Source organism: Bos indicus, chromosome 18, assembly GCF_029378745.1.
Source record: "Bos indicus isolate NIAB-ARS_2022 breed Sahiwal x Tharparkar chromosome 18, NIAB-ARS_B.indTharparkar_mat_pri_1.0, whole genome shotgun sequence".
Taxonomy (NCBI): domain Eukaryota; kingdom Metazoa; phylum Chordata; class Mammalia; order Artiodactyla; family Bovidae; genus Bos; species Bos indicus.
The window spans coordinates 25,410,504-25,429,569 of record NC_091777.1 but is presented as its reverse complement, the minus strand read 5'-3'; the positions used below and the strand labels follow the sequence as shown (position 1 = coordinate 25,429,569).

Sequence of the window (19,066 nt, the reverse complement as noted above, 5' to 3'; positions counted from 1 at the left end):
CTGCTCCAAACATCTACACTGACATTTGGGGGAGGTGGTCGGGTAGAGAGAAGGAAGCATTGGCCACTTGCCTACTAATATAATGGCCTCAGTAAGCCAGAGCACGTAAAACCTGGCACCCCATGGAATCCATTCAGGAGAGGGCAGCTTGTCATCACATGCTTGTTTCTGACCATTGCAAGGGAGCCAGACGTGAAATGATGGGAAGGATTTTAATGGACCTTGTTCATACCCTTCACAGTGAATGATTATATCAAGTAAACAAATCTTTATTATGATTCCCTTTTCCTGAGACGGTCTTCAACGGCAACAGCCAAAGGCTTTAGTGTCACAGTTTATAAACAAAGCTATAGAACTATTATCTTCGATTGCTGTTTTGAACAAAGGGCAGGCATGGTTTGTGCTTTGTTGCACTGTTTCATGCTGCTAATGATCAGGGTGGTGGTGATAACCACTGCCTGACAGGCCTGGTTTCAATTTTTTCTTTTTGGTTGGGGTGGGAGGGACTGTGCCAGCTGCCCCACCTCCTCTCTGGGCTTCTCTGCTCTTCCCAGTGACCAGCCATCTCATTCTTTCAGCTGCATCCATGTCTGTCTATAACCCACATACACACAATTCAAACACAAATGCAAAGCAATAATCAGACATTTGTTTAAAAGCAACATAATAGTCCGTAAGAAACACAATTTCAAAACTTCTAAGAAATGAAATTTCAAGTAGTGGTTAAGAAACAAAAAAGAAGGAAAAAAAGGCATTATTGGAGGGGGTGCAGATTACTCTCTTCTTACAACCCTATCTTCCAAAAATCTCACTAAATAAATTAAATGAAGCATTTGTGCGTGAGAATCAAATTACAGATACCACCTACATATGAACAAAGACCACGAGCCACGATGAACCTCAACAATAGGGGCTGTTGAGCCAAGTTTACAAAATACACGGATTTTGAATTTTATTTTTTCATCCTTTATTCACTTCTAAAATGAAATGTTAAAATATTTTAATATATTTTATTTTTAAAAACAATGTATCAGTGACCTAACTTTTGAAAAGAATCTTAAACGATTACCCAGTCAGAATAGTGCTGGGATCTGTGCGCCATCTAGTGGCAGTTAGATTCTTGTAAAGAACATATGTCTTAAGGAAAAACAACAAATTAAAGAACTAATAAGCTGGGCAAGAAAACACCTGCCTCAGTCCAAGTTTCCATGGGTCTCTTCTTCCACCTCCCTTTTCCATGTGCGTGTTTCCTGCTCCCGTGAGGCACCTTTCAGAGATATATTTCTAAAGCTTATCAGAAAATGGCTTTTCTACAGAGGTGAGCTGGGGCGTGAACAGTGTCACTAGGAGATGCCTTCTCTCCACGGGCGGAGCTCCCTGCCACACTGAAGATTCCTGGTCAAAGAGAAGGCCCAACAGCTCACTTCCTACTTGGAGACGCCAGCTGTGTAACTGGAACCCTCAGAGATTCTCATCATTAATTTCCCCTCTTTTTGTCAACAAGTGCTTTTTTAATTGCTCATAGTCTCCAACCCTTCTACTGCTGACCCCCTCAATAAAGAACATTCCATAAACATCTGCAGGCCTGCTAAGTAAGATAACTACTCCTGACTTCCCATCTATATATGCTCCTCTCTGCCAGAGTCCTGGAAACAGACCCTTTTCTAACTGGCTCCTTGAATGGGTTTTGGTTTCAAGCTTTCTGTAACATATAATAGCTTCTATTCAGGAAGCAATTAGGGGCCAGACACTGCTCCAAGCAATTCAAAGACATTATTGCTAATCTTTTAACAATATGAAAGAATAGACATCCATTCTCCCTCCCTTCCCAACCACATTTTACAGGTAACAGATTTCAGCATTCAACTAACACTGATAAAGGGTTCCCAACCAAGAAGAGGCAGGGGAAGAATTCAAACACAGCTCAAACTCTCAAAAGACCAACTGCTTCTGAAATACTGAGGGAATACTTCTAAAATTTAGAAAATAAAAATAAAATTTCCTTTTATCTCTAAAAGGATGGAGTCCAGGAGGGGAGCAAAATATCCTTATATTTGTTTCCTTCATCAATTACCAATTCCCCTTTATAGATGATGAAGTTAAAGGCTTTGAGAATACCAATTCTTACACCAGTACTAGTGAGAGCAAACACTTACATGGGTATGGTTATTACTCTGTCCTAAGTGTGTGCTGCACATATTTGGTTCTAGTCTTCACTTTTAACCCAATGCTCAAATGACTCTCAATAGTACTTAACTGGATAATCCTATAAAGTATCAATATGTTCTTAATATAGGTTTAAAAGTTGAAAGGGCTTTTGAGATGGTTTCCAGAGCTTCCATCAACTCTGAAACATTATGGTTCCATATTAAGATAACCTCGTTCGTAAGGAGTCAAGTTCAGACTCGGAATCCAAATTTTCTGACCCCTTTTCTACCTTTTTCCACTCTACCATGCAAGTTAGGATGAGATAAACAGCTATTTTATGCTTGCATATTTACCCTTCCCCTTCCCTACCTCACACAGGTGAGGAATGAAACAATAAATGTCAAGTTTGGGGCATTTCTTTAGAATAGTGTTTTTCAAAACATGCGTCAAAACTCTTAATTGGGTTATGAAATTAGCATTTTAAAAATGAAATAAAATGCAACAGAGATATATGGTATGGATAGATGCTGTCTTGTGAAGCTTTCAATGATATATACTTATTTGTATGTAGAAGGGGTCATGGTGTTACATGTATTTCTCACTATGGATCACAGACAAAAGATGGAGAAATCACCGTTCTAGACCGTCCACGGTATAGTGTCCCAAAATACTGCTTTTACTGCTGTGGAACAATAACCACTGTACATCTGCACGAGTAGTATCTCCAGCCACGTGCTCCATCTTTAACAGAGGACGTGGGCTGTCTTGCAACACATACTGGCTGAGAACAATCTAGAATGCTGCTGCAAGGTAAGCCAAGTCTCCTATCAAAAGTGTAGTCACATCTCAGGGACCTGGCAGGCCAAACTGGCTTTTAAATGGCTCAGGTTGAAAAAGACAAGCATGAAAAACTGCCTTATTTTAATCACCACGCAGACTCTGGGTTTCAGAATATAAATGACTGTCGAAAAAGCAAGTGGGCAAAGGATGTTTGTTTTTGTCAAGTGGCCAAATTCTCTTCATTTATTTGCTTTCCAAAAGTAAAACGGTTAAGAAATAAGGGTCTCTGTGAGAAAAATTTTAGTATCCCCTTTAGCCAGGGAAATGTGACAGCAAAAAAAGAGCTTGCGTTGATGCCTTCACAGGCCTTTGCTTCCCACCAACAAGTAAGTGGTTTGTCGAAGAGTTACGTAAACGGTTTGAAGTAAAGAACACATAGATTTCCTGATCATTAAAAAATAAAACAAAAAAGAAAATAATTAGTCTAAGTTGGCCCCACAAAACAAAAGCCAGTTTACATGGTGCTCAAAACATGAAAGACCACTCTAGGCCTCTCTCCCTTCAACAGACCGACTGGCAATCTCCGGTCAGAATGTAAAGTGAGGCAGCCACAGCAGGCCTGGTTTTCTATCAGAAGGTGTCTGACACGAGACACACACTGATGAGTGCTACAAAAAATCTCTCTTCTCTCATGGAATACACACAAAGTTAAAGGAAGTCAATAACCAACATCCCAAATCCAAATAATATTAACACAATTAAGCAGTGACCATACTTAATGGTCACTGTGGTTGGAAAAAAACATTGCCAAGATACAAGCAAGAGCTAGGAAGGCAATGGAGAAGGAAAGAAAAATAAGCAGGGCAAAAAATAAACTTAAGAAACAGAATAATCAAGAGAGTCTATTCCAAGATGAAACAAGAATTTCAATAAGCACTACAAGTATTCCTGAGAACTTTGGATAGTGAAATGGAAACGTGTCCACTTTCTGTCAAGACAGCTGTACCCATTATTTTGCTTCAGCTCATTCTGAACAAAATATCACTCCCTTAACCTCTCCCAAACCTTCTTGCCAATTTCTGAATGAACGATCTCTTCTGAAGTCTTCTCTTGTAAAATTTTTACAAAGGCAAAACTGTTACTTAAGGAGAAAGTGAGGAAGGACAAAGCAAGATCCTGTTTTCAGACAAGCAGCAGAAACCCTGCCAGCACTCTGCCGCTGGGCTTATCAGATGGCGTGGACACGCTTTTCATTAGCTCCCTTTGTGGTGCCTACAGAGAACGCCTCAAGGAATTTTTCAGGTGCAAAGAGATATTCACTACTGATAAAGTCCAAAAGACGAACAGAGAAATTTGAAATGGGGGGCATTTTTCAAAATTTGGGGAACTTTCATTTTGTTTTATAGCATGGTTGGTTATTTTAGGAGATCAATATTTAATGCATTAAAACAAGAAGATATAAAAGCCCACGAGAGACCAAACTCCTTTTGTAAGAAATACAGACTAAACAGCAAATCCAAGCTTTATTCACCAATTCAGATATTTACAGTAGGTTTCACCGCTTGTTTTCTACAAAAAATTTAATATTTTAAATTGTTCACAAATTGTATTAATATTTTTCAGATCGCATTAAAAAGAAATACATATATGTACATATATTTGTTTTTCCAAGAAATACCCCTGCAGAAACAGTGCTAAGATCTGCCACTGTCAACTGTAATACATTTTTAATGCTGTTGTATGATTTCTCACTGTGCATTTATGCAAAAGCCTAGCCACCCTCATTCAGCAGGTAGCAGCAGATGCTGCAAGAGTGGCTCTGGTGTTTGTTCCCCCATTTGCCAGATCAGCAGACCCACTGGCCCACAGGCAGCTCTGCAGCCACAGGTGGCAGACCTCGGTGCTGTGTGAGCACCAGGCCATCTGTCACTCCTTAGGCTGCAGGGTCCCATTTCGTACATGGTTTCTGCCGCTGGGCTAAACAAAGGGTCACACAACTATGTGCTGGATTTGGGTCCATGAAGGCGAAGCAAATCACTTGCTCCCATGTAATTCAAATTGGTTTACAAGATGGTCTACAGGTTCTCACAGGCTGAAGAGAACTCAACATGTGCAGAGAGACTGTAAACCCAAGAATACACAGCTCTGAGCATGCTTCCTCCTGGGCCCACTTGGGGCCTTATGGCAGCACTCTGATGCAAGTGTACTGGCTGGCCTGGTCTCTTTCAGGCATGTCAGTATCACCGTGACACAAATCCATCTCACTTGTGTCCTCTGGAAGAGTCACAGGCCTCTGAGAGAACCACTCATATAAGTCTGTCTAATAGCTTTTTGTGGCTCCTTCCCTATTACCCTATCCATTGCACAAGAGAACAGAAAGAAGAGGGAGGAGGTGGAAAGGGAGAGAGAGGGGGAACAGGAAGGGGAGTTGAGGGAGGAAAAGGAATGAGGCCCTCAGGCCTACCGCTTCAAGAATTAGCCTTCCTGTTTCAGGAGAGGGAGGAGGAAAGATGGGCAAGGGGAAAAATGGAGGAGGAAGGGAAGAAGGGAGAGGTGGGGGTGGAAGAAAAGGAGAAGGGAAAGGGGAAGAGGGGGAGGAAGGGGAGGAGGGGGAGGAAGGAAGGGCAGAGGAGGAGGCAGAAATAACTATCATAAAACAAACACCCAACTTCCGAGATATTCAGCACTGGGTAAAGAAAGCATGTGAGAGGTAGGACTCACTCTGATCCAGAAGGGAAGTCACCTCTGAGAAGGAGACACGGCATTCCTGCGGGGCACTAGTGAGGGGTGCACGGATGCTTGCACGCTTTCCTTGCCAACAAAGCGTAGGCAGGCAACTACTCTAGACGCCTCTTCTGGTTCTGCACCAAGGCTTCAAGCTGGGGTTGCTTATTGGCACATCTGGTTGCTGTACTTGGAGGATAAGGCCAAGGTTAAGGTCTGCATTCCAGTGAGAGCCATGTAAGTCTCTTGTGCTCCTGCTTAAAAACCAGTTCTGTCCCTTTTAGGGGGCCCAAGCCATCCCCGTTATCTACCTCTGGTCATCCGGGAAAGGGAAGCGTCCAGGTCAGGTACTGGGAGACTCTCTGGGGTAGGGGGCAAGCAGTAAGGGCATAATATGAACGAGTGAAATAAAACATGATGGCCATTTAGTCAGCTAGGGGGGAAATGTTTTTCAGCAGAAATCCCCTCTCCTCCCAAATGCAGCAGAGCCCTGCAATAACCTTTCAGGGTTGTGTAAGCAGCTCTCCCCGGCTGGTCACAGGAGGCCTGTGGAGAGGATGTGACTTGCTTGGCGCAGATTCCCACATCTCACTGCTTCCAGAAAACAAGCCAGAGCCCGCACCTCAGCGATGCCGCAGGATATGCCCTGCAGTAGTCGCTGGGCCTCTGCTGCGCCCCCACCTCCACTCCTGGGAAGGAGGGGGCCGAAAAGTAAGAACACTAAAAACCAAGGCAGGGAGGGAGCGGGGAGGCCAGCCAGCCAAGTGCTCTCAGACTCGGAGGTGGCCCCATGGGAGAGAGTAAGGACAGCAGCTCTGAGCAGGTTCTCTCCTCTGCCTGCCCCTCAAACCCGGACCCTGGCTCCAAACCAGCATACCTGTTAGAGCAACCCTTCGAAGTCACAAGAACAGGGAGGATTCTAAAGAGGAAACTTTTCAATCTAGCTTTGTGAGTGGAATAAACTGTGTGCCAAAGTATGCCCAGCTGAAGAACCCTCTCCTCACCCAAAGACTAGATCTAAAAAATATTAATCCCATAGCCACTCTTAGGTGATGGAAAGATAAGATAAGGAGGATATATTAAAGGATGATAAAAATGTTTTAATGTGTCTTTGGGGAACGGATTTCCATCTTGGAGATGGATTAGTCCACGTTCAAAGAACTTTAGGTACTAAAACTGCTCTGCAGTATGAAATGGGAATGTATCAGTCATGGCCTTTATCATGGCCAAAGTCCCTTCCCACTGTCCTCCCGCTCCCAACCCAAACTTAAAAGAACTTATTAAAAGAATGCTGTATTATATATATAAAAAAATACAGGTTGCCTGCTTTGTCAGATCTAGTGTCTTTTCCCCTTGGCAACAAAGTAAGGCTCGGGGGCTATGAGAAGGACAGGCAGCAGAGGGTGTGTCTCTGAGGCAGTCAGGTGGCAGCTGAGTCGTGTTTGCCAGGCTAGTTTCCACTGTGCTCAAGATTAAGTCTGAGTTCTACTTAGCAAGCGCAAGGAGCGCCCTTAGCGAAGACAATGTTTGGGAACCACGTGTCATATTAATTCCCTGCTGGTACACGGTGTCAGTCATTCACACTGCAGTCGAAAATCCCAGCTCCTCCTGCTATGCAGCACTGCTTATGCTGATGGGATCGGAGCGCTGATCATCATGGCTGTCACAGAGAAGGGAGGTTTGGTTCTGCTGCAGTTTCTTCTCATTCAGAAATTCTTTTTCAAAAATGTATTTGTTGGGAAACCACTAACAGACTTTCTCTTTTATAACTTCCCATTGCCTTAGATGGAATCTGTCATGGTACCCCATTTGCCTCCAGTACTTGGGGTTTCACACACTCTCTAAAACCTTAAGTTTGGAAGCGTTTTGACTTTACCCTGTCAGACCTGAGGGAATACTGCAGGATGCACTCACCATTGTCACTGCGGGTACAGAAAACACCAAACACTGCTTAGCTAAAACGGCAAATGCGAGCAAACAGGAGGGGAGAGAGCAAGACCATTCTTCAAACACAAATTGCCTAAAATAGACAGGGAGGTAAAACCTTTCACCCAGCCTATGCATACTAGGAGAAGAGGGGCAACCCTGCCCCATGGTACCCCTCACACCTGGAGAACAAGAAGTGATCTTCTGGGAGGATACATCAGAATGCCCGTGCCCATGCCAGGAGACAAGTACTTCACCCTGCATGCCAAATCAACAGAATGTACCTAAATGCTCAACTGTAGGATTTACCTTGTTTTAACTGTTTGTTTATAAATGTGTATCGTCTACATCAAAGGATCGGAGGACTCCAAGCAGAGCTCCATAAAGCTATTTCCGACGAGACCGAGAAGGAACATCTCTGGGAGAAGGTTGCTTTGCTGCAAGCTCAATCCATTAGATCCATCACCAACCAGTAAGCCCACAAGAGAAACAGTCAAATGCAGGCAGATGCACAGCATAGATTATGAGTCTGATGGCCTGGATTCAGGCAAAATTGACTGCTTTCCAGACGTATGACCTTGAGCAAGTTGTTTAATGGCAGTCAACCTTGTTTTACTTAACTGTAAGGATGAGCTGATTATAGTACATAAACTCTAAAGCCAGTTCCAGAAATTCTAACTCCATGAAAGGTGGGAACAGGTAAGAAATTGGCATCGTCATGACTGTAGCTCACTTCCAAAATAATCCATACCTTAAACTACAAAAGAAATACAGCAAACTTCGTTTTCGAAGGCAGTTGACATACATTTCATACTTAAACTAATCAAAGCCCACAGAGAGCTAGAAAGAAAATCAGAATCAAAGACAAATAACGTTTTTTCCACAGGAATGCCAGTTTCATCTTGCCATAAAGGAGAAGCATACTGTCTTGTTTTCTGAAAAACCATCCTATACTGAAAGGAGTACATTTTCCCAATTAAAAAAAAGAAGAAAGCACAAAGCAAGGAAATTCAGAAGTCTTAACAAAATACTTATTTAAATTTTTGTTTTATCCATATTTGCTACCAATTTCTTAAAAGCAGCAATCGGAAGCTATCTAGATACAAGTGCTAATTAAGTCTTTACTTCAGGAAAATCTCAAAATTTCTACCGTTTAACAGAGTAAAAAGTAACTGTAAACTGGCAAGGTAGTGCTGCTAGAGCTATCTTCAGACTTGACTGAACGAAGATGACCCGTGCGGCCCACCTCTTCTCACAGGGCTCCTGGGGACGCCATTTTCCTCCTTCCTCACTGCCATCTTAGTGCCACAAATGTCTCTTAGCGGGCTGGCCGACAAGCTAGCTTATCTACATTATGGCACTGCCAGAGCATTCAAAGGTTTGATAGAAACATATTTTTTGCAGCAGAAAGAACAGCCTCTGACTCTCTACTACCAGCCAGGCTAAAATTTCCACATTAAAGAGATTTAGGAATCGCCTACAAGTACCAGAAATGCAAGCCTCTCCCCAGTAGCCACTCTTGAGTAGACCATGGTGCAGACCATGGTGAAGGTAAAGAAAATGGAAAGCAGCTGGGTCTCTGCTATGTCCTCAGAGTACCTGGTACACAGCTTACATAAAGCCAGGGAAAGAAAATAAGACCAGCATCTTTAACCAAGTTTTACTTTAAAAATGTCAAGGGAAGGCTTTGTGATACCCTTTATGTCATCCAACCAAACATTTATGCAGGCAAAGATGCAGTTAAGAGGAGTTCTAATTTGCTGTCCTCCAAGTCTTTTATTTCAAAGTGCAAGCCTTGTAAAAACCAAAGGAAAAGAATCCCTTTACATTCTACTATATACAGTAAACAATTAATATATTAAATGTCTCTTTCAGGGTTAGTAAAATTATATTGAGATCTAGGCTCTTACGCGACAAGCATAAGATTAATGCAAGATTTACGGAATCTTTATGGGATTCTAAAGAGGGCTTAGGAAAACTGAGCCTTCCAATTTCAATGAAAAGACTGATGTGAAAATCCTCCTCTCCCCTAGTTTCAAAAACATCTCCTAATTAGAGAAAACAGCATTCAGTGAAGAAGATGAACAACAGCTACTGCAACAAGACTTGGAAGAACAGCTGGCTTTATAAATTTGGTATCAAGTTAAAAGATACCTAGTTCTGTGAAGATTCAACTCCTGAAACAGCTACTAAAGTATTCTGAACAAATTCTTCATGGCACAGTTTACTGTAAAATACACTTACTATAAATTCTTCAGGGTTAAGTGCCTTTGAAAACATAAACACACAAATCAAAGTTAAAATCCACTTGTTTCCTCTTAGTAACAGCATAAAGGAACAAAGGAAAAGCCGAGTCAAATCCAATTAATTTTAAGAATCAAGATTTCTAAGCTTATAATCACAAACAAGAGTTTTCCACAAGTAGCTTTGAAGTCAACTATTAATTAAACAGAAGGCACTAAAAATTGTCCCCATTAATGGGAGTGAAAGCCCTCCATCATCTACTGATCTTTTAAGGACAAAATCTTCTTTTGTTAAAACATTTTCCCTATATATTTTAATCAGCCATTATAGATCATTAACATTGGAAGCATTTTCTTAAAAAAGAGGAAAAAAAAAAAAAAAAAAACAACCAACCAACAATAAAACCCCTAAAATCCAGCAATTTTCTTCATAAATGGAAAACCAATTGTAAAAGACAGTGAAAAGAAGCCGGAACTCTCATTAACTTAAATTACCAATGAATACTTAATTAAAAGCATGTATTAAAACCACTTACAAAACCTATATTTCAAGTACACATATATATCAATATATATCACCCTTGGTTTCCAACACATACATAAAAAATACATCTAACAATCTCTGTTTTATACCTTTAATATTTGCAGTGTTCATTTTAAAGTCTATTTTGTCCATTCAACCAAAGACAAATTTTCAACTTCTCACTGCTAAATGAGTATGAGAAATACTTACTGTAGACAAAAGGATTCCATTTTCTTTCTGGGAATGCTCTCCACCCTCCTACAGAACTCTTCTGTGCAGTGTGCAATTGCATTTTTTGACTTTTACAGTAACAAAGCTCGCGTGCCACAGAACCTAATGTAAATGAAATGGCCCTGCAGCTGCCTTCAGAACTCAGCTCACCTCAACCATGATACAGCTAATTGTTAAAAATGGTGGCTGAGACATTTTCCATACATTAAATTAAGGAGCTCTGATGAAGGCACTGGCATCCTCCCACTTCAGACAAAGGAAAATAATTTGCAACTGTACCAAGGCACGGATAATTGAGTCATTTCCTATACTGGGTCAGTGTTAGAGGTTTCCTCCATCTTTACAAAATGCAAACCACAGCTCATTGTCTCATCCCAGAAATCAATTCATTGCAATGCTGCACTGGGTCACAGTTTTAAAGCAATCTTAGTCCTGGGTAAATCTACACCTCCAACACGGAGACAAGTGAAATTCTCACAGTTCCTCTCTTCCCTGGGCTGTTCTCTTCTATTCCTCACTTGACAGTGCCTCAAGTCTTCCTATTGTTAAGAGTACAGAAAGTCCCACACCTCTGAAGGGAGCTAAATCTCTTAACTAGGTGAGCAATTTCCAAGTCCATGCTTTGCAAAGAAGTCCAGACCCTATGGGTCCCATGACACAAATACATTCCTTGGGATAAAAAGCTATGTATTGTTGGCTTTCTTTTTTGGTGGTGGTGGTGGGGGGTTGTTTTTAAGGGAAGACAAGACAATCAAGCTGCTTTTTAATGCTGAATCAAAAGCATTTTATCTCTGATATTAGTCAAGGTATTAACAGTGGTACAAGCAACAAACCTTTATGGTTTTACCACCCTCCAGATAAGGCTTAGAGGACTCGGAAAGTTTTTCATTTCACTTATACAAATCATGATCTCTGCACCAAAAATTGGAAATATACTTGAAGTGTTCATATCACACTCTTCTGAGGACAAATTTGGGATAGGAAAAGTCACTATCTCAATTCAAATCACCTACATTTGATAACACTTAAGAATCCACATCTTTGATGCTGTATTTAATTTTCATTTAAAGTCTTATGCCAAAGCACTACTTGTGAGATAATTCCAGATACCTTGAATAGTACTTTTTCCCTATAACAAAATATAAATGACTGAATTCCTTGGTAAACCATGCTCCCCCCCCCCCCCCCCACACACTCTCTCTCTCATCTACAAACCCAAATGATTTGATTTTAGCATAGAAAAATTCTATTTTAATTATTTTATCTCATGTAAGAATTCTACACTTCACATGGATCTTTTCAAAAAAATCCTAAAGAAAGTCCACACTACTTACTACTTAAAGATGAAGTCTGCAAAAATCCTAAATAATCGACTATTTAAATCTTTAAGTGAATGCTTATCTGCCCCACCCAACAGATTTTTTTTTTTAAAGAAAAACGTTAGAATGACAAGGCACAAATCTGAATAATTCCCAGGAGAATCAAGTACTTTTTCTATCAAATGAGTTAAATGCTTCTGAATTCATCTCAAAAATTTAAACAAACCAAGATCTTATCTTTCAGAGGTATTGCAACAACATGCTATTAATGTATTTACTATGGCACATTAATCTTTTTTTAAGGTGCATTAATCTTAATTTCTCTATGAAACACAGGCAATCCTACCTGCAGCTCTCCAATTTAAGGAGTTTCTCCAATTTAAGGAGACCGGTCGACATTGTTGGTCACTGCAGCTCTTCCATACCTTCTATGTGGGATGAGCTCTGTCGGAACCAGTGCTCAAGTTTTCCCCACTCCAAACAGCCAGAAATGAGCAGGGGGAGGAGAGGAGAGCGAGACACAGGGAAGAGAGAAAGAAGAGAGAGTACGAAGAAAAAGGAAAGGATAGCACCCTGCAAATGCTGATATGACTGAAGCACTGAAGAGTCTAATTAGACAATGAGATTGCAGGGTCCCCTTAAAAAGGGTGCTCGCAGTCCCCGGGGCAGAGCATCATCACCCGTGTTGCCCCACACAAATTCAGAGAAGTCAGCTATCAGTTTGAAAGCACAAACTGATGGGAGTAACAGTTTATAGGTTACAGAAGGGTATTTTATTGTTAACGGACTGTACCAAGTTAAGATTTAAGAGGGGGAGAGACAACATGTAGGCAAGGAATGCTATGATACTTTTTTTTTTTTTTTGACCCAAGCCACTGCAATTACTCTGATGTGAATTTTTGATGACTTCCGACATCTTGCATGGTTAATACTCGCTTCAGCTGTCATGTTTGGTTAATGTGGAAAATGCATTTGCTGCATTGTGATGCAGTGCTGTGGCCACAGATTGTAACACCAGTTGTGAAGCTGGTCCCTTAACTGAGCAGCAGGAATTTGCACATGCCATGATGCTAAAATAAATGGTAGTTAAAAGCTTTTATACAGTAGCAGGCAGATTCTGCCATTTTAGCCTGCAGAACGTGTAGTTTCTACCTCCACAAGCATCTCAGCTCACTGCGCCCTCATCAATTGCACTGTCCTTCAAACAGAACGGTAAATTCACCATCTTATATGTTTGGCCTCTCAGTAGTTAAAAGATTTCAATACTGTTTAAATAACTATTCAGATTAATTATAGCTTTGAACAGAACCGAGGTTATTTGCATTTCAGGAATATACAGCCAAAGAAACTGTCAGTGACACAGGAAAATGCAGACCTTTTATTAACATATGCTCAGCTCAACTGTCACTTCTCTGTACAACATTTAGGGGAAAATATATGATGTGTAAATAATGAATATTTCCATACTACCATAATGGTTTTTTTTAAATGTTTCTCAGAAAGGGATTTTTTTCCTCCTTAGGTTTTAATGTATTATCTGAGACTTAAAGACTATCTCAAAATACTAACGTGTTTTTTATTGTCACTAAAAGAAATTTAATGCAGCAAACAACTGTGCAATTACAGGAAAGCTTGTGCAAAAGCAGAGATGAAACTGCACTGAGAACCAGGCACGAGAGGCCAGTAAGGTAGTGGACCATCATTACAGTGCAGATTGCAAAAGAAAAATCCTTCTTTTCTGCAAGAGAAAGATCCTTCCACCTTCAAAAACAAAAACCACAAACCCTACGACTGCAACTGTGTTGGCTGCAAAACTAATACCTATACTGCAGAACGTGAAGGACAGACACAGGATTTGCCAATTTTACAACATTTTTATACAAATATTAACTTGGCTACTTAGCATCTAGAATTTGGCTACTTAAGGTTCTTATTCATCTGTAACAATCATTTCGGTATTTTAAAAAAGCAGAACCAAGTTACAGACTTTGTTTTTTAAAAGAAAAACAACTAATATAATCAACTTGTATTTCTTACATCAGAACTTTTGCCAATTAAATGCTCAGAGTTAAGGTGTTTCAGACGTTTCTGCCTTGAAAAAAAGAAAACTAAACGGAAAAAGAATGAACATAAGAACACACTGGTGTCTGCACAGTGAATAACAATGAAAGAACTTATGTTACTAACATAAAAACGAACCCATGATTTCCTTTGTTTTATTCATTGTGATAGCACCAAATGCATAATTTGGAGGTGCATGTGTTAACAAGAGCTGTAAAACTGAAGAGCTTTCTAGTTCTGTTTCTTCTCCCAACTTAAAATTAACTGTACCAACAACGCTATTTGGTGCCATAGCAGATGTCACAGTAGTTGTAGCTAACATTCAACAATTCAAGGTTTTTTGTTTCAGACCCAATACAAGGTACCACTAACGGCTCAGAAACCACATAAGCAAGGAGCGGGGGAGAGAGGGAACGTGTGTTGGGGGTAGCTTTGAAATTAACCAGGCTCAGCTTATGCTCCAATTACTGAACAAAAGACAATCCTGGGGGACCTCTCTCTGAACCAGTGCAAGAAGCAAACTCTTTTGTTTCTGATCAAATAAATACAGCATTGGAGCATAGTGGATATGCAGCAAGAGGAGTCTCTGCCTGGGGATGGAAGGGGCAAGAGAAAAAAAGAACTCAGAGACCCCAGTGTGGTTACAGTCAAACCATTTCACTGATGGTTAAAACCTATTCCTGAGGGAGACATCTAAAGTTCACTACAGGAGACTGAGAAAACCCCCTTCATTACTTAAAAAACCCCATGTCATTAGAGCCACATTTTTCCATGCCACTGTGGCCAAAGAAATAAACTAAGAGGATACACCTTGTTGCTAGAGTAAACTGTGAGCCAGTTCAGCCTCAATCTGTGAGTATCCCAAGGAGACCAGATGAGCTGCACGGTATCTTGAATGCAAAGGACCTCAGAGTAGAGACTACTGAGAAATGTTAAGTGATCTGCCTCAGACCCCAAGCCCATGTAAGTATGGGGAGGTCGCTAAAACACTGAAAAGACGACCCCTGACAAAGGAAGTACTTTTCCAACTGCTGTGTCAGTAGATGAAGTAATCCATTCCTAAATGCCTATTTGGTAGTCCACTGTTTAATTCTGTGTTTTGGCTTTATACAGCCCTCAGCATAAAAACTAAAAGAGAAAATGGTAGACAACTAGTGGACTCAGTACTTATTAATACAACAGTCGTAAATGGGTGTGCTTATTTCACAAATGCAGAGACGATGTAGGATTCTTCCTACCAAAGGGGATCGATATGATCTTTTCAAAATCCTCTGTATACTGCAACATTCTGAAATACAATGGCACCTAACTTGTACATCAGATACACATACACTCTGTGTGAAAAATGCAGACAACCCAAAGTGTAAAAACAGATGGATCTTACTACCACAATGACCAAAGTGCATTCAGGTCTTTATGCATTTGAAAGATCTCCAAATTTCTGGTGAGGGCTCAAATTTTTAAACACTATTCCATACAAATTTCCAATGAAGTATGCCTTCAGATAGTTCCTTAGAATTCACTGTAATGAGAATCTTTAATAGAAAAGTTTCGAGTTCATTGTTTTTATTTCCATCTCTCTATAGATTCTCCCAGTTAGTCCATTAAGTAACTTCTTAGCAAAGTACAGGTACAGGACCAAGAAAGAGAGAAGAAAATTTCCAAAAATAGTAGCAACACTTCCTCCAACCTCAGATAGCCATATTCCAAAGTCTCTGATTTTCTCCCTCATGCAGTTAACTGGTTTTAAAGATCTGAGTAGGAAAAAATAAAAAATAAAAAGGAGGGAAAAAGTAGCTCTAATTTCCTTAGGCCTGTGTTTGAAACACAAGAAGGATGAGGAGACTTTTTTTTAAGAGGTGGCATTAGTACGCCTTTTTTTTTTTTTTTAAACCTGTTACCATTAATAAAGAAAATTACAGAACAGAAAAAGGAAGCCACTGAAATTCTGTGGTTCAATTAGAATTATGATAATCACTCAGTGAAATTATCATGTTCAAGCATACAACTGTAATGCTTTAAAGTACATTAACAACATGTAGGGTTTCACGCAGAAATCAAACTATTACAGAATCCTGATGAGCTCTGTTCTCCCTTCTACTGGGCTGCTGGGAAGATCAAGTAATATCACTGGAGGGCAAGTGCTTTTAAGAGTTAAAAATGAGAGACCATGTGAGGTCAGGCAAGCAGATTCTAGCCTTCTGAGGCGCACAGGCTCCCAGTTCGCTTCCTGGCCGCCCCCACCGACCTCCTCCCGGCTCCCCCTCCCTGCTGAGACCTTGGTCCCTGGCCCCATGCTATACGTTTCCCCTTCTCTACAGTAGCTTGTACTGCCACAACTCTTACCTCTAGACCAGTGACTCTGGAAAATTCTGGCTGGAGTAAGTTTCTGAGCAGTGTTTCTTATCCTATCTTCAAATGTTTCAGGGGCATTTCCATGAAGATGCCTTGCCAGAACATCGAAAACTGAAACCAAATCTCAGCTCCCAATCTAGTTAACTTTCCTAATTTCTCAGCCTTGACCAATAGTGCCCATCCTTCTTGTGCCACAAACCTCAAGTGATTTCTGAACATCCTTCTTAAGCCCATCAGATGTTTTATTCCAGATGTTTCTCACACACCTTTTCCTCTCTGTTTTTTCGGCCACCAACCTGGTCCTGGCCACCATCACTGTGCCTGGATTGCTGCAATCACCTCTGAACAACACTGCAGCAGGTATCCTTCCCCTTGCCCAGCCAACTTCCACAAGTGTTTCCACACCTTCCCTCCTTTCCTGTTGACACTTACCTGCTCCAAAACTTTCAACAGCATGTACTGCCGACACTCTGCTGCTTGGTAGTCACCCCTTTCACATCTGTTCCTCCTACACTGACAGAGTTTATTTTTTAGCACAAAGCTTCTATTCTCACCTCCCTGACTTTGTTCAGGTTATTACTTTGATATCCTCTTTCACTTCCACGAGCTAAGCCCATTTAATCTTGCAAGGCCTACTGAGATCGTGACTGTTCCAGGGGATCTTCCCCAATCACCCTAGAATTCATTCATCATTACCCCTTTTCTCTCCTCTGAGCTCCCTATGGCATTTAGAGTCTCATGTGATTCCTATTTAGTTTTGCCAGTCATTTTACACAGTCTTGGACAGTTTGACCCTAAAATAGGAATGTTAGTCTTGGCTCTCCAGGTAGAGAACAATGAGCTTCCAGAGGGAAGCATCCAGAATTTAGGTTTATTCTAATTGTCATCAGTGCCTACCATACGGCACTCCTTAATGGGCACTCAACAAAACCACTTCATTGATTTTTATTAGTGTTCACTAGGCCCCACCCAGGGAGATGGAGGTATCTACTTAAAGGGGAGCTAAATATTACTTTACTTATTGTTCGTTCTTTTAAATCTCTTCAGCTCCCTGAGATAATTGCAGCCTTAGGTACTAAGACAGATGCTGAGATGGTTCTTGGCCAATGTGCAGAGGCACCAAACTCGTCTTTGTGACTAAGCAATATTATCAACAGTGTTCAATCCCCAAAGTCGGCTTCCTTCTCAGTTGCATCCAGAGCCAAGGAGGTTCCGGGAAAATGAGATGGTCCTGGCCCAAAGTCAGTGGTGTGGCATTCACAGCTGATCTGTCCTGACAAATCAGCTGAGAATGAAAAAGCAATCTGCTAATTTTATCAATGACATTTCACCTTGAGTATTGAGTGCAGACTACTAGATTTAGGCAGTCATTAAAGAATCAGAGGATCTCTGCTCATCTTATTTAGCAGGAAAATAAGGTTCATTATCTGTTGTTCAAATGCAAACTTGTCTGCCTAGGGCTCAAGAAACAACAGGAAAAAGAAAGCTCTCCTTTCTATTGCCCCACAGCAGGGTTCTGCCTCCATAAGCTTACCAAGGGGACAAAGTTAGGACTGGGCCAGAAACTCAAGGCAGGTAGGTGAAGGTAATTTCAGAAGCTAGGCTTCCACTTTAAGTACGTTTTAAGGAAGCAGTTTCTCAGTAAGTGTGGTTATTAATGGGAAGGGGCTGAAGTGGGAGGAGGCAGCATCTCTCCTCAAATATACCTCCGGGAAAATTCACTGCAATCCCAAGTTCCAGAAATTCAGAATGGGAGTTCTCTTGTCAGTTTGGGTCTGGCTCTCTGTCTGTCTCATAAACACACACACAAACAAATACATTCCCAGCATCTAATCAAGTCTTAGTATTCAGATAAAGGGAACAAGTGATTCTGGCAAGAACTTGGAGATTATATGAAGAAGTTCTACCTTAATAACAACAAATGAAATAATAAATAAAAACTTATCTTCATCACAGTCATGAAATTTCAGGGGCAGTTCATTTCCCTGTGGCACAGATTAAGAAAACAAGGAAACAGAGCGTCACAGGTCCAGGCCCTGGGTTCAGGCCTGAGCTCCTCGCTCTCAGGGTTCTCTACACAGCACTATGACACCGTATCAACACAACCTGGCGAGGGGTGTGCTTGATGAAATCCGACCTCAGGGAATCTGAAGTTCTTCCATGGACGATGATGGTGGATACAAAAGAACAGCTTCTGGCTTGCTAGTTCTTGTTACCAACGTACTTTACACAACAGATGTATTTCTTACCAGGTTGATTGTAAATAGAATTCTTTTAAACAACTTCTATTTTAAATTCAGTAGGGAAGCTGTTATCTCAAGGAATACTAAAGCTAAGTATCACCCCAAGAGTTCTTTAATAAATGCAGATATTCAGATTTTGGATTTGCTTACTAAAGCAGGGCCCATCATATTACTATTATTTTAGATAAAAGACATTACAACCTCAATTTTCATGCAGTTTTTTTTTTTTTTTTTTGCTGTATATATCTACTGTTTCTGTTATTAACTGGAAAACACTGATGAGGCCAGAAACTGATTTAAAAAAAAAATACACTCAATAGAAAGAAAAGGATTACTAAAATTACTCAGTCCTCAAGGATTCCAACAAGGCAACATTTAAGTATTTCATTATCTGGTCTGAGTTTCAAAATCTACTGACATATAAAATATTAGTCCTGAAATCTAAGAAAAATTTTATAAGAAAATAACCAGAGTTAAAAATTACATGCAAAATAACAACAAAATGAAGTGTTC

At 40.7% G+C, this 19,066-nt stretch overlaps 1 protein-coding gene across 3 annotated transcripts in view; it reads right to left on the bottom strand.

Annotated features, from left to right (window-relative positions):
* The window catches only part of NUP93 (nucleoporin 93), a 102,975-nt gene that overhangs the window by 38,679 nt on the left and 45,230 nt on the right, over positions 1–19,066 (bottom strand). The window contains exon 1 of one of the 3 annotated variants that reach the window (XM_070770599.1): positions 12,241–12,582. The exons of the other annotated variants lie outside the window; for them this stretch is intronic. The gene's annotated coding sequence lies outside the window, so the exon portion shown is untranslated. Of the gene's footprint in view, positions 1–12,240; positions 12,583–19,066 lie in introns of those variants that run through there. 3 annotated transcript variants of the gene reach the window in all.